This window comes from Callithrix jacchus, chromosome 10, assembly GCF_049354715.1.
Source record: "Callithrix jacchus isolate 240 chromosome 10, calJac240_pri, whole genome shotgun sequence".
NCBI lineage: Eukaryota > Metazoa > Chordata > Mammalia > Primates > Cebidae > Callithrix > Callithrix jacchus.
In genome coordinates, this window is record NC_133511.1 from 31,087,105 (window position 1) to 31,101,193 (window position 14,089).

The following is a 14,089-nucleotide window of genomic DNA, read 5'->3' on the forward strand; positions in this document are numbered from 1 at the left end:
TGCCGGCACACACATGCAGTGAAGTTACTAGTGTTAAGATAAATATGAACACTTCGTCCTTACAAAAGAGCTAAGTAAATGCCTTATTATTACTATTTCAACTGATAGTGGGTGATATGGCTTGGTTATGTCACCACCCAAATCTTATCTTGAATTGTAGCTCCCATAATTCTCACATGCTGTGGGAGGTAATTGAATCTTTGGGGAGGTTTTCCTCCTACTGTCCTCCTGGTAGTGAATAAAGTCTCCCGAGATCTGATGGTTTTATAAGGGGAAATGCCTTTCACTTGGTTCTCATTCTCTCTCTTGTCTACCATCATGTAAGATGTGCCTTTCACCTCCTGCCATGATTGTGAGGCCTCCTCAGCCATGTGGAACTGTGAGTCCATTAAACCTCTTTCCTTTATACTCAGGGACCTTCATACATTACCCATTCTCAGGTAGGTCTTCATTAGCAGTGTGAGAATTGACTAATATAGTAGGTAATGGTAGTAAACAGTTAAGCACTCATATCTATACCAAGGAGTATTTATGCTAAAGGAAAATGAGTTCAGGTTTTTTTTTTTTTATAAGAATGTAGTAAATAAAAGTTTTAGTTATGAACTCTTTCCTCTTCCCTACAACCCAGAAGATCCAGTTTTCATGTGCGTATAACCCTTCTGGCCAAGATTTAGGCAATAGTTTTCTGTAAGCACTGTCCTTGGGGGAGTTTAGATAAATACTAAAAAAAATAAATTTCTTTTGTTATTAAATATATAATTTAATGTGCAGCAGAAACAATAGTCTTGAAAATAAACAATTTTGATTTACAAGTGCTGGGCTCAGAGAGAAGAAAAGGCTCAGGTCATCAAATGTGTGCCACATCGGCAGCTGGGTAGAAAATGCAAGATAGGGAAAAAGGCTCCATAGAACCAAAAGAGTGACCCTTTCCAGTTGCAATAGTTTCCAGAGAGATGTGGAAGTGGATATCAAGACAGTGTCAAAGTTACAACATGAGTAAATAGGACCTCTCCCCTCCATCCCATCCTAGGATCAAGGGTGGGTAGAATACCCAAGATGATAAGCTTAATAGGAGGAGAATGACTGAGATGCTTCTACCTTTCTTCTTAGCTGCAGGCATACGTGGGCAGGGGCTGCCTCAACTGCAGGGTAGCCTGGGTTGAGAGAGGTGCTAGACAGATGGGCCCAGGGGCAGCTTCACACCATCCAGGCAGCGTGGTACAGTGCCAAAAGAGCAACTGGGAGGTCCTGAGCCTGCAGCAAGGCATGAAAGGATGAGAGAGTAGACAGAACTGGCATAGCCTATGCTTAAAACTGAGAGGATGCACAATGTTTGCTCCTGGATCTCACAGAACATTCTGGAATGGTGGATATCAACAAAAGACACCGGGAGAAAATGACAAGGACAAAGGTAACTGACAAAGGCAGAGGGCAGGAGGGGGTCAGGTAGCAACCCCCACAATAATCCTGGATGGTAGAAAGCCTCCCTGCTTCCCTCTCCTGTTTTATCCTAACCGCTGTCAGGATTGGGGATTTGCATCTGAATGTGTGGCTAAATGACAGCTCTAAAGTGACGTTGATGTGTTAACAATAAGATCTATATAATCACTTAATTTATAGGGAAACCGTAGGGGAACTTGGCAAACTGGACAATGGACAGGACTTCTAAATAGAAAATGTGAAGAGAGACTACACACATGCACACACGCACACACACACACATCACTGTCACTCACACGTTTTCAATCACTGAGGTGATTTCTGCTTATAGTGGACCAGTCACATCAGTGACCAGGCTAAACCTTTGCATTTTGTGGGTGAATTTAAATTTTAAGTGAGTGTACAGTTGTTTTGGATCATCTCTGCCAAGTTGCTGCCTAGCATGGCATGCCATTCATGTGCCTAGATCAATATAAATATGGATACCCCTGTATGAATTAGGCAGGGAACGTGGGACAATTTGACAGCCCCTTGCTGAGACACAGCGGCTTCCATCCCTTGGAAGGGCTTGAATAGCCCAGAGCAGCCCTGGTGGACTACAAGTAAGAAAACAGCGGCCTGGAAAATGCAGATGCTTCGGAGATGCTGGCTTGACAGAATGAAGCCTGTTTGTCAAATGGGCTGTCACCTATCACAGTTTTAAATAGGAGCCTTCTATAGGATGTTACGTAACTTGCTGGCTCATAACAGCCTCAGTGGAATGGAACGGGGGCAGCACCGATGAGAAGTGGCTGCGGTATGGAGGACAAGGCCCTGCTATTCTTTTCCTTAATGGATTCCCTGCCTCCTGCGTTGTCACGCTTGAACACACAACACAGGAATGGAGGCGCCTGGTCTTTAAGGGCTGTGTCAATCAAGCAAGGGATTGCTTGTGGCAAAGTTGAAAAGAGAGCAGAGTAGAAAGACGCAGGTTCTCTGTGGTGGCTGAACCCTTGGGATAGTGCCCTGGGCAATGAAGGGGGCTCATCCTAGCGCTGCCCCTGGTCTACCAGGCTGGCAAAACTCTGCAATACACCATATGCCAACTGAAGGCTGATGGTTGAACTCAATTCTTCCTCTTTGGGAAGGGATGTAGGTTCAGTTCCAGAGGGTATGAGATGAGATGTTCACATGTTCAAAATCATGTAATGGCGTGAGTTTTAAAAAACGTTCTCTGGACATAATCTTGCTGCTTTGATTTGTCTTCTCTTCCAAGTGGGACACAGTTCTCTACTGCCCCGTCAGTCAAGTGAAAGCCAGTGAAAGAATAATCAATCACACCTTGCCTTATGCAGCGGTATAGTCCTGAGAATCTGAGTGAAGTAAGTTTGGAGATGAGTTTTATTTCAGAGGCCCTAGGGGAGTTGGCTATTTTAAAGACTCCAGAAGAGCGAATAATTCTATTGTGAAGGGATGAATCACTCTCTACTTTCTGATTTATCTGTTTTATAAGTTTGAAATTTTGCATATTAAGTTGCTCTTCCCTTATGTGTTTTACCCACATATTGCTGAGTCATCAAAGGGCCTGAAGCAGAAAGGAAAACTTTGGATGTACGTTTTCACATAATCAAATTTTATTTAAACAAAAAGAAGAGCCCTGTTAATAGGTGAAGGGGCTGTACTAAAGTGACTGGAATTCTCATACATTTGTAGCAGTCCGTGTTATGCTGGAATGACAGCACTCTCTGACATGGAAAGTTGAAGACGATGACATAAGCAGTTGTTGAAAATTCAAACGAATTGGTTATTGAGGCCGTCATAATTGAGTTACAGTGTGGTGGTAGCTATGCCCGTGAAATAGCAGCAGTGGCTGGCAACAACCAGTTGTAGTATACTATTCACAAAAACACAGTGCTAACTTTCCTTGGTTAATCCCATCCCACACTGACTCTGGGCCTGCCCATGCGGTTTCTGATGGCTGATAAGACCATTGCAAATGGGACACACCTGACAGCTTGAACATTTCCTGTGTTTTGTGGCTTGCTCTTTTTGGTGGCTCTGGTGGATCCTGTGAACACCACCATGAGAAGGAGCCCAGGCTGACCTGTGGATAATGTGAGACATAGGAACAAGTCACCTTTATTGCCCCAGCAGACTTCCCTAACCACCGAGTGAAGGAAGGCCCTAGAGCACATGGCCTCATTTGAGCCACCAGCAGGTCACAGTGATCGATGAAACCATTCCAGACAAACTGCCCAGAACTGTCCAGGCACACCACCAGCACTCATGAAAAATAAGAAATGTTTGTTGTTCAAAGCCACAGTTTTGGGACAGTTCATTAGGCAGCAAAAGCTAACTGATACACAAGTTATGATCAATAAGTTGTGGTATTTTGATGGAGAGAGGAGGAGCATTGTTGGGATAACTTAGTCAAGGTTGATCCTGCTTGGATACCAAAGCCATGTAATCCAGCAATAACTTGGTTGTATAATGGGGAATTTAAACACTAAAGAACTAATTCAGAAAAACTTAGAGGACTCTGGTTGAATAAGATAAAGGTTTATTAAATAGTTAACCCAGTTGTGTATATAAATTATTTGAAATACTTGTAAAACAGGTGTGATGGTATCTTACAAAGAAATTAGCAGATTCCTACAGCTATGGACAGCTATAGGCAAAGTCTCAGAGATGGTCCTATTCTGCACAGGTTTCTCCAGGGGCTTCAAATTTGTCCCTGCAGCCTAGTCATTGTCTTATGTGATAATAACATCTCTAGAGAATGTTGGCTACCAGTGCTCTGCAGTCTCCCTCTTTACTAATTAAAGTCAAATTTATGTTGTTTCAGCCATTTTCCTTTACAAGATGCCACTGCCACTGTTACGTTGTTATTAGTAGTAGTGTTCGTTATATCTTTCAGCTATTCCTGTATTTTTGCATTTGCCATCTGCACATTGCATGGCACTGTAGGTGTGAGACATTTATTTCAGTCTTGTTAGGAAAAGCAATTTTACTTTAATCTGCTGTGTGTGTACTTGAGACATAGCATTGATTCATACTGATGACAGCTTCCCTTGACCTCCACTAACAGTGAGCTGTATGACCTTTCTGTGGGCCGTTTGCACCCACTTCTCAATGCCGCAATCTCCCTTTGGTCATGTGTCTCGTAAACTTAGGTTTTGAATTTCTCGGAATGGTAAGGGACTCTGTTCTGGCTATACAGTTGTCCACCTCCCTGGCTACATGTTCTGATTGTGCTGACCAAATTAGGCACACTGACTACACCCACCCCTGGCCAACTTGACCCTTTCAAGAACAGGAGGAGCCCCTGATGGTTACCCTTCTATCCTCTCTTCTCATCCTCAGATTCAAGGATTCCTCCCATTATTATGACTCTCTAGCCAATTAATTTTGCATTCTCCTCTTAGCCTACTGGGCATTCTATGTCTCTTGCCCTGTTTGTTTTGAATGAGAAGGCCAGTAATAGTCCCGACAACCCTATTGTGATGGCCAATTTTGTATGTCAGCCTGTCTGGTGTGTCCAGACATCTGGTCACACATTCTAGTTGTGCCTGTGAGGGTGTTTTGTGTGGGATTAACATTTAAATTGATGGACAGAATGAAGCAAATGGTCCTCCCTATTGTGGGTGGGTGTCTTTGTCAAATTCTGTGTTGCTATAAAAGAATACCTGAGGCTGGGTCATTAATAAAGAAAAGGGGCTGACTTGGTTCATGGTTCCATAGGCTGTACAGGAAGCACGGCACCAGGAGCTGCTTCTGATGAGGGTCTAAGAGCTTCCACTCATGGTGGAAGGTGAATGGAAGCTGACATGGAGAGATTATAAGGTGGTAAGTGAGAGAAAGGGGTAGGAGGTGCCGGACACTTTTAACAACTAGAACTCTTATTGGGAACTAATACAGTGAGAAGAGAACTCAGCCAATCACCAGGAGGATGGCACTAAGCCTTCATGAGGGATTCTTCCCCACAACCAAAACACTCCAACCAGGTCCATCTCCAACACTGGGGGTCACATTTCAACATGACATGGTGGCATATCTAAGCCACACAAATAGGCCTCATCCAATCCACTGAATACGGAACAAGACTGCTTAGTAAGAAGGAGCTCCTTCTGCCTGATGACTTGAGGTGGAATATTGTTTTAACTCCAGCCTTCAGATTCAGACAAAACCACTAGTCCCCTGGGGTCTTCAGCCTCCTGGCCTTTGGGTTGGAGCTACACATTGGCTCTCCTGGGTCTCCAGCTTGCTGACTGAAGATTTTAGGACTTCTTAGCTTCTAGAATCATGTGAACCAGTCTCTCTCTTTCTCTACACACACACACACACACCCCATATTAGTTCTGCTTCTTTGGAGAACCCCAATATATATTTATTTATAAATTGTTTGTCCCAGGAGAAAATAACAAACCTTTCTCTCATTTTTTTTGTTCTTACTCTTTGAAAAATGTCCCCCTTCTCTTACAGTTGTTGAATAAAGCATAAATCGTCATGCTTAACATACATCATCCAAGTCATAAATTCAATTTATTCTAGAAGAAACTGCCAACGAACATTCTAAAATTCCTTAATCCTTTTTCGATCCATGATAAGTGAATTTTATTGAAATTTGACTTGAGAAGACATTAACTTGGAAATAAGTACTCCTCTCATGAGCTATGTGATGGAATTGTAAAGAAAACAAAACTGCTTTGAAAGAAACCGGGGAGAGGCTGAGCAGAGATGTGCACAGGTTGTGGTGAGAATGAGCCCTGTGGAGAGGAAACTTAATTTGACCTCTTATTCTGGGCTGCGATTGAGAGGAAAATGAATTTAATCCAGGCTAGATTTGTGGCAAAAACTTAGTGACACCACTGAATTAGGCCTTGAGTTATTTAAAAAATAGAAAAATGACTTAACCTGAGAATGACAGAGTGGCCTATACCATAAACAGGCTAGGATGAACTTCTCAATGCCAAGGGGGCCAGGAGAAAGCGCTCCAGGCTACCGGGGGCTAAGGTGAGAGAGAAACAGACAGGAGGTTCCCAGGAGCTGTCCAGGCTCAATCCAGGGGGAAAACCATGCCAAACAGGTTTGAACAACAGAGTCTACGTCCTTGTAACTTCCTCATTTTTGTACAATTCCACTCCAAGATTCTCTGCCACTCTGCTACAATAGCAGATGCTACATTGACTGCCTACGTTGTGCTGGAAAGGACACAGTGTGGGGAGTCAACCCCAGTTAGAGTCAACCCCAGAGTCCAGCTAGAGTCCACAAGTATGTGTGGGGACACATACTTGGAGGGAAGACTCATCACCCAGAGCCTGGCAAACAGGTCAGGAGCTGTGTTCAAAAGCCTGCAGAGGACCATTCTATATCAGATTTGCCAAAAGGTGTATATTACTTCAGGGTCTGTGAAGAGAAGAGCATTCTGGCAAAGAGACTTGCTCTTTTGAACACTAGTGGATTTCCTCATCACAGGGCAGGACAGTGAGGGAACAATGCTTTTTTAGAACTGGACTCTTGCTGAAGTGGTGGCTCATGTCTGTGATCCCAGCACTTTGAGAGGCCAAGGCAGGTGGATCAAGAGGTCAGGAGTTTCACTAATCTTGCCAAGGTGGTGAAACCCTGCCTCTACTACAAATACAAAAATCAGCTGGGTGCAGTGGTTGGCACCTGTAATCCCAGCTACTCGGGAGGCTAAGGCAGGAGAATCGCTTGAACCCAGAAGGCGGAGGTTGCAATGAGCCAAGTTTACACCACTGCATTCTAACCTGGGCAACAAAGAAAGACTCTGTCTCAAAAAAAACAAAAATAAAAAATCTCTACTCCCTATGCTGGGTCCTTCTATTTTCTGCTCACTTCTGCCAGTTCCTCAGCTGTTTTGGGTTTGATGTGGAAGTCCTGGGACAACCCACTACTAATAGATGCCAGATTGGGAGCTGCCTGCAGCCAGGAGCCTGGTTTCAAGTCTGCTCATTCATGGTTTCCATCTCCAGCAGCATCTCTGTGTGTGTCACAGAGAGGACAGCTAGGTGGGAAGCAAAGAGCTTTACCTTGGTACTTCCTGCAAGTGCTTCGGGAACAGTAGACAGGAGGGAGCCTCTGAGCTGGGAGGTAGGCAGAGCTTCCAGACACACAGCAGGGTGAGCAGTGATGGGCCTGAGTGCCCTCGGGAAGTTCCTCACTCGCTGACATGCTCATCATACCTCTGACCCAGCAAAAGGGTTTGCCTTGCCCTGGTTAGTGAGCCTGCTGAAGGAGTTTCTCTTGTTGCTGTATGGTATATAAGTGTATAAGAGAAAAGAATTCTGAAAGGAGAAGAGGAGAGAAAAATCACACCACCCAGAGCTCTTCTATAAGCAGGGAGAATTTTCCATCAGGTATCAATGGAGAAGTAAGTTAAAGGAGCTCAGAGACTTAGCAAATATGAGAAAACTAGAATCATTCTTGTCAAGATTAGCAATACCCCACTGAAAAACAAAGATGATATTCATTGTCTTCAGTTTATTTAATTCTTTAATATTTTGGACATTGTCATTAACTTTCTTCTTTTTGAAACTGGTCTTTTAAGTAAATTTTTGACTCAAGTATAATATAGACATATAGATACAGAAAAATGCACAAATTAGAAGTATACACATGAATTAGTTTTCATAAAGTCAGAATACCCAGGGAACCACCACCAAGGAAATAAGACACTGCCAAGCACCACAGAAGTCCCCTCATATCATTTCCCATTCACCTGCCATGTCTCCAAAGGTAACCGCTAGCCCAGTATCTAACGCCATCAATTTGCTTGGCCTGTTTCAATACTCCACATAAATGGGATCATATTTTGTATATTCTTTTGTATCTGGCTTTTAGTGATCAATAGTACGTCTGTAGGATTCATCCATGTTTTGCGTGGATGAATTAGCTATAGCTTGTTTATTCTTGTGTAGTATTTCATTCCATAGATAAAATTTAATGGAACATTGCAGTGTTAGTAGACATTTGGGTTATTTCCAATTTGTGTCCACTATGAATCCTGCTTTTATGAAAACCATCACACATGTTTCTTGGTGCCTATATGCACATATTTCTTTTGGTCATCTACCTAGAAGTGAAATTTCTGGGTAATACATCTACCTTCAGTACATACTGTACATACTGCAAAATCGTGTTTTGCAACTTATGCTCCCACAATCAGTGTAGGACTGTTTCAGTGGCTCTTGGCTCTTCAATGACACTTGGTATTGGTCTTTTTGATGTAAGATGTAGTCGTATTTCATTATTTTAAGTCACAGTTTCCTGATTGCTAATGAACCAATCATTTTATGATCATTTGCCATTTAGGGTTCTCATTTTGTGAAAGTCCTATTCAAATCTTTTAATCTAAACTGACCGTCTTCAGTTTATTTTTTAAAACTGAAGTTCAAAAAATTCAAAAAGTTAAAATTAGATTACCTGATATTACCCAATGTTATCTAACACTTACTCACTTTTTAAAATTGAAAATTTGCTCACTTTTTAAATTGAAATTGTGTCTTTTTCTTGATACAAAGGCATAATAAATATAATCTGGATATTAGTTCTTTGTCAGTTACATATATTGCAAACATTTCCTTTCACTCTATGGTGTTGAGTTTTACTTTTTTAGTTGTGAAAACATACATTTTAAATTTTAATGTAGTCAATTTTTCTCTAGGATAGTATTATGTCTTTTTAAAAAATTTACATAAATCAAGGTAATGTAGATAGTGTTCTTTCTATCTCCTAGAAAATTTATTTTGTTTTCCTTTTACATTAGAAACTAAAATTCATCTGAAATTTATGTTTGTATATGATATGAGGTAGAGAGTAAAATTTTATTCTTTCCAACATTGATATTAAATTCATTCAGCACCATTTATTGGAAAGATTATTCTTCCCTCATCTGCCACAGTACCACCTTTTTCATAAACCAAGTGACTGTATTTATGTGGACTAATTTCTGGGCTACCTATCCAGTCACTCCATATACTGCCCTTTCTTAATTAATGTACCTTCATCACTACAGAGAGTAAGTCATGATATTTAGCAAGTTAAGGCCCCTAACATTGTTCTTATTTTTCCAGATAGCTTTGGTTACTTTTAGCCCTTTGTATTCTGATAATTTAAGTATCAACTGGTCAATTTCCACCAAAACCTGCTGCAGGGATATTGATTCATGCTGCATGGAATCTATGCATTAATTAAAGAAGAACTGGCAGCATTAAAATATTAATTCATTAAAACACCAACAAATAATGTGGTCCATTTCTCCATATATTCTGATTTTCTTTAATTTCTCTTAGTAATAATTTATAGTTTTTTGGTATAAATATTGTACATCTTTTTGTTGACTTTATTCCTAGTGTTTGATGGTATATAAACAATATAGTATTTTAAAATCTCATTGTTGGTGGTATGTAGAAATATAATTACTTTTTGTGTAATTAATCTGGTATTTATTGACTTGCTATACCTGTTATATATTATATTATATTAACTATAATACTTTCTTTTTGTAGATCAATTTATGTTTTCTAGTCTTGCCATCGTGATGCCTGTGAATAATGATGGCTTTATTTCTATCATTTCAATTATGATGCCCTTCTTTACCCTGCCTATTTCACAGTCTATAGTTTCCAGTACAGTCTTGAATAAAGATGGTGATAATAGGTTTCTTTATCTTGTTCTTAGATTCAAAGGAAAGTTTTCAAAATTGCATTAAACGTTATAGCCATCGGTGTTTTTTTTTTTTTTTGTAGATAATTGTCATCAAATTAAGAAAGATCTCTTACATTTCTATTTTGGTAAGAGTTTTGTGTCATTTTATATCATAAATGGTGTTGAATGCCATCCAGTCTTTTGCATCTAAGGAAAAGATATCTTTTATTTAGTCTACAATGTGCTCAGTTATATGATTTTGTTTTAGATTTGTGAAACTGATTTTGAGAAAGAAGGCATGTACTTTTATCTCTTTTATAATATGTGGGTCACGTTTTGATAAGAAAGTTATGTTGGCCTCATAAAACTAGTTAAGTTCAATCTGCTGTGAAACACATTTATTGGGTTTATAATTTCGGAGTTTATTTTCCAGTTCAAGAATTTTTGTTAGAGATATGTATAGAGATTGCATTCTCCAGTGGAGTGCTCCATCTTGTCATTCATTTTATTGAACATATCAATTACAACTATTTTAAGTTTATTTTTGAAAAGGCCAATGTGTGTCATCTGTGACTGTTTTCTGTTATCTATTTTTCTTTTGATTTTGTCAATTAATATGTTTGGCATTTAAAAAAAAATCAGACATTGTATATAAAGAATTAGAAAGGCACTGGCTGATATTGTCTTTCTATAAAGCAATTCACCTTACTCTCTGACAGCCACTAGAGTGGAAACAGACCACATCAATCCAATCACAGTGGGCTAACAAAGGCAAGGTTTGCCAGTGCAAAGCTACTTCTGGGTCTTTCTTACTCCTAGGATCTAGTCCCTCAAAAGTGCTGACTGACATCCGGAATATAGCAAGTGCCCCCAACATATTATTAAATCAATGAATAAGTGAATGAATGTTGTAACAAAAGCGGAGGGTAACTCTGAAAAGAACAATGAGAAAAGAAACATTTCCAAATGATAAATTAGGGTTAAGAATAAAGGGCAGGAGGGATCACCATTGGTACAAAGTTTCTAGTCTGTGAGTACTGAAGCTACTGATAGCAGAGTCAGTCACTGGGAGCAGAATGGAGGTATTTGGAATGAAGACAGTTAGAGGGAGGAAATAAGGCAGATTATGAGTTCCATTTTCAGCTAGATAACATTGGGTGATATCAGATAATCTAAGTGCAGACTTATGGTAGATGGCTAAAAATATGGGGTATGAGTGAGTGGTCTGGACTGAAGGAGATAAAGATCTCGAGTTAAATCCAGCCTGAAAGTTACAGAATGGGCCAATTTTATAAGTTTATATAGATGTGTCAGCTGTTTAGAATGACACTCGTGGATATAGCAAGAGAAAATCTGAACCAAATAAACACAAAAACTAAAAATTGAAAGTTCTGCCTTTTGAAAAGTTTAGCTATGACTTGAGTTCCCTTCTAAATTCAAAACGACTTTGAATGAACAGGCAGCAGATATTTGTTCATTATTCTGAGAGGAAACCTCAGGGGCTGTCTTTCCTACTCACCCTCCTGAATCCCTCACTCCCAGGACCACGAAGCATGGTAAGAGAAAACATTTTTTTTAAATAAAAGAAATCACCTTTATTGGTTCCTCAATACTCCCTACATAAGCTCTGGGGTATTTTCAACATCATGATTAGTCCACATTCCTGATCACCTTAATTGTTCTATCTACGTGTGAATCAAATACGGAATTCAGTGCCAGAATATGCAATTTGGCTACAAGACTCTCCTATGTGGCATGGTAACCATTGTGTTGAAAGTTACTGAATTATTTAAAGTTATTTAAGATTCATGATTTCCAACTGTGGGCCTTTATACTTTCTGGGGAAAATATTCTAGACAGTATCATGGTAGCCCAGAACCACATTCCTCACTTCTGAGAGCTGATAGAGCAGGGTTCCAAGCACATGAATTACAGCCCTGTGTTCCAGGAGCCCTTTAGTAGCCTAGGATTTATAATAAGTGTTTCTAATTCTCATAAAACTATTGAACAAACATCAAGGAAAGATGTTTTACAATGTAAAGCTAATGCAGAGGGTCATTAGCATTGTTATTGGAGACAGTCAAGATGATTTAGCCAAGATCTTTGACAAGGGGATACACCTGTCTGTGAATAACAGGCTGCTGTTTATTAACCAAGCTATTAATTAGACTAAAGACTAAAGATGGGGTGGGGTGTCTACTCCACAGAGTGTCGAAATGGTAAGAGCATGAGCTAAGAGGTTGCAGTGACTCCTTCATAGATGGAATATCAGCTGCCCCTGTTCTGCTGTGGGCATAGATACAAGAGACTGACCTTAGGTCACCTGACTGTCCTACCCCCTAAACTCAAATTGCATCTTCTCCCAGAATTCTTCACAAAATTAACTCTAAAAGCAACTTGCATTATTTCTACTGTTGCGATGTGTCCTTACCACTCTTTAGGGTTTGTGGATCTCTTGAAATGTATGCCTTTCTCTAGCATACTTCACTAGTGCTATGTTATTTCTTCTTCATTGCCAGGGTAGTGTATCTATTATAAGAGTATCTTGAGTATTGGGTTGAATTTCAGTAAAGTAAGTGAGAAATTACCTTGCAGTAATGTTTTTAATTAAAAAGTAAAATAACACTTATTTAGAAGAATATAAAATAAGCAATGTACCTTAATTAACTATCTCAAGAACAAATCAAACAATACCAAAATGTTTGATAAATGGCCAAGGAAAACACACAAGAGATATGCATTGTCTTTCTTAATTAACTTGTAACCCGTTTACTTGTTGCTCAAGCCCGCTGACAGCTGGGCTTTCTATAAAGCCATCTGTATACTCTGGAGCTGGATAGCAAGTTTCCATTGTCCCCTGCTCCGTCTCTTCGACAGGTCATTCACAGATTGATATGTTCAGAGTCAATGTCCTTTTCCCTTTTTCTTACTGCTTGTACCGTTTCTCTGTTCTCCATTATGGCTCATTGTTTAGTGGATCTTTCTTTCCATTTCTTGGTGGTTGCATCATTATCCATATCAATCATTGTAACCTACATGAATGCCTTTAAATTCTTATTATATGTCAGATATTAACACATTTCCAAATGCTTTAAATGAATTATCTAATGTAACACTCATACGGTTTGATTTCTTGTTTTTGGATAAAGATATGGAGGCTTTGGAGGTACTAGGCTGACTGTCCCCACAGGATGTGAATGGCACAGCTGCAGGGGAGTCTTTTCTCTGTTCTCCAGATTGTAGAGAGACTGTAGTAAATCCCTCAACTTTGATGTTCCTGTGAGTTTTATTACAATTCAGATGCTGATTCTGGGATCTGGGATGGGGCTGAGAGTCTACATTTTTAACACTCTGTGGGGAGGGTGGTGTCACTAGTCCTGGATTACCTCTAAGTGCCCAAGGCCAAGAGGGATTCTTTCTTCCTTCAGGAACAGGGTGGGAGGAATGGAGGGTAGGAAAATTTGCCGCACATCAACTAAAATCTGAAAGTTTCTTTCTAGCCCTACGTATTGCATTTTCTAAATCCCAGAGGGGAAATAAATTCAGTTATTTCCCCTCCTCCACAACCTCCATCTCAACAGACTGCCCTGTGGACAGCATGGGGGAGGGCTCTGTGTGTTCCAGAGGGTCTAGTGCAGCATTGCCCCTCTGTTTTTCAGCAAACACCCCTGGAGGATGAGCTGCGATTGGGCAGGCGCAGAACCTTTGATCTTCTTAGAAAGTCTCTCTATTGTTTGCTTCAAAAAATGCCCCGAGGCTGCCAGTTTCCCCAGTTGAGGCTTTAAACATATGATGGCCATTTATCTATTTTCAGTCCTTTCAAATTCCTTCTCATTCTTGTGATTTGGGACAGGGGAGAGGGCAGCACCTGAATGGCCGCTCCTCACCATTCATTATCCAATAGATCTCTATTAAGCCAAAGAATTTTTCTGCAATTGTTTCTTTCCTTCTCGGGATAAAGACCTCCTTTCACCCATTATGTCTCTGATCATTTCGCTGCCCT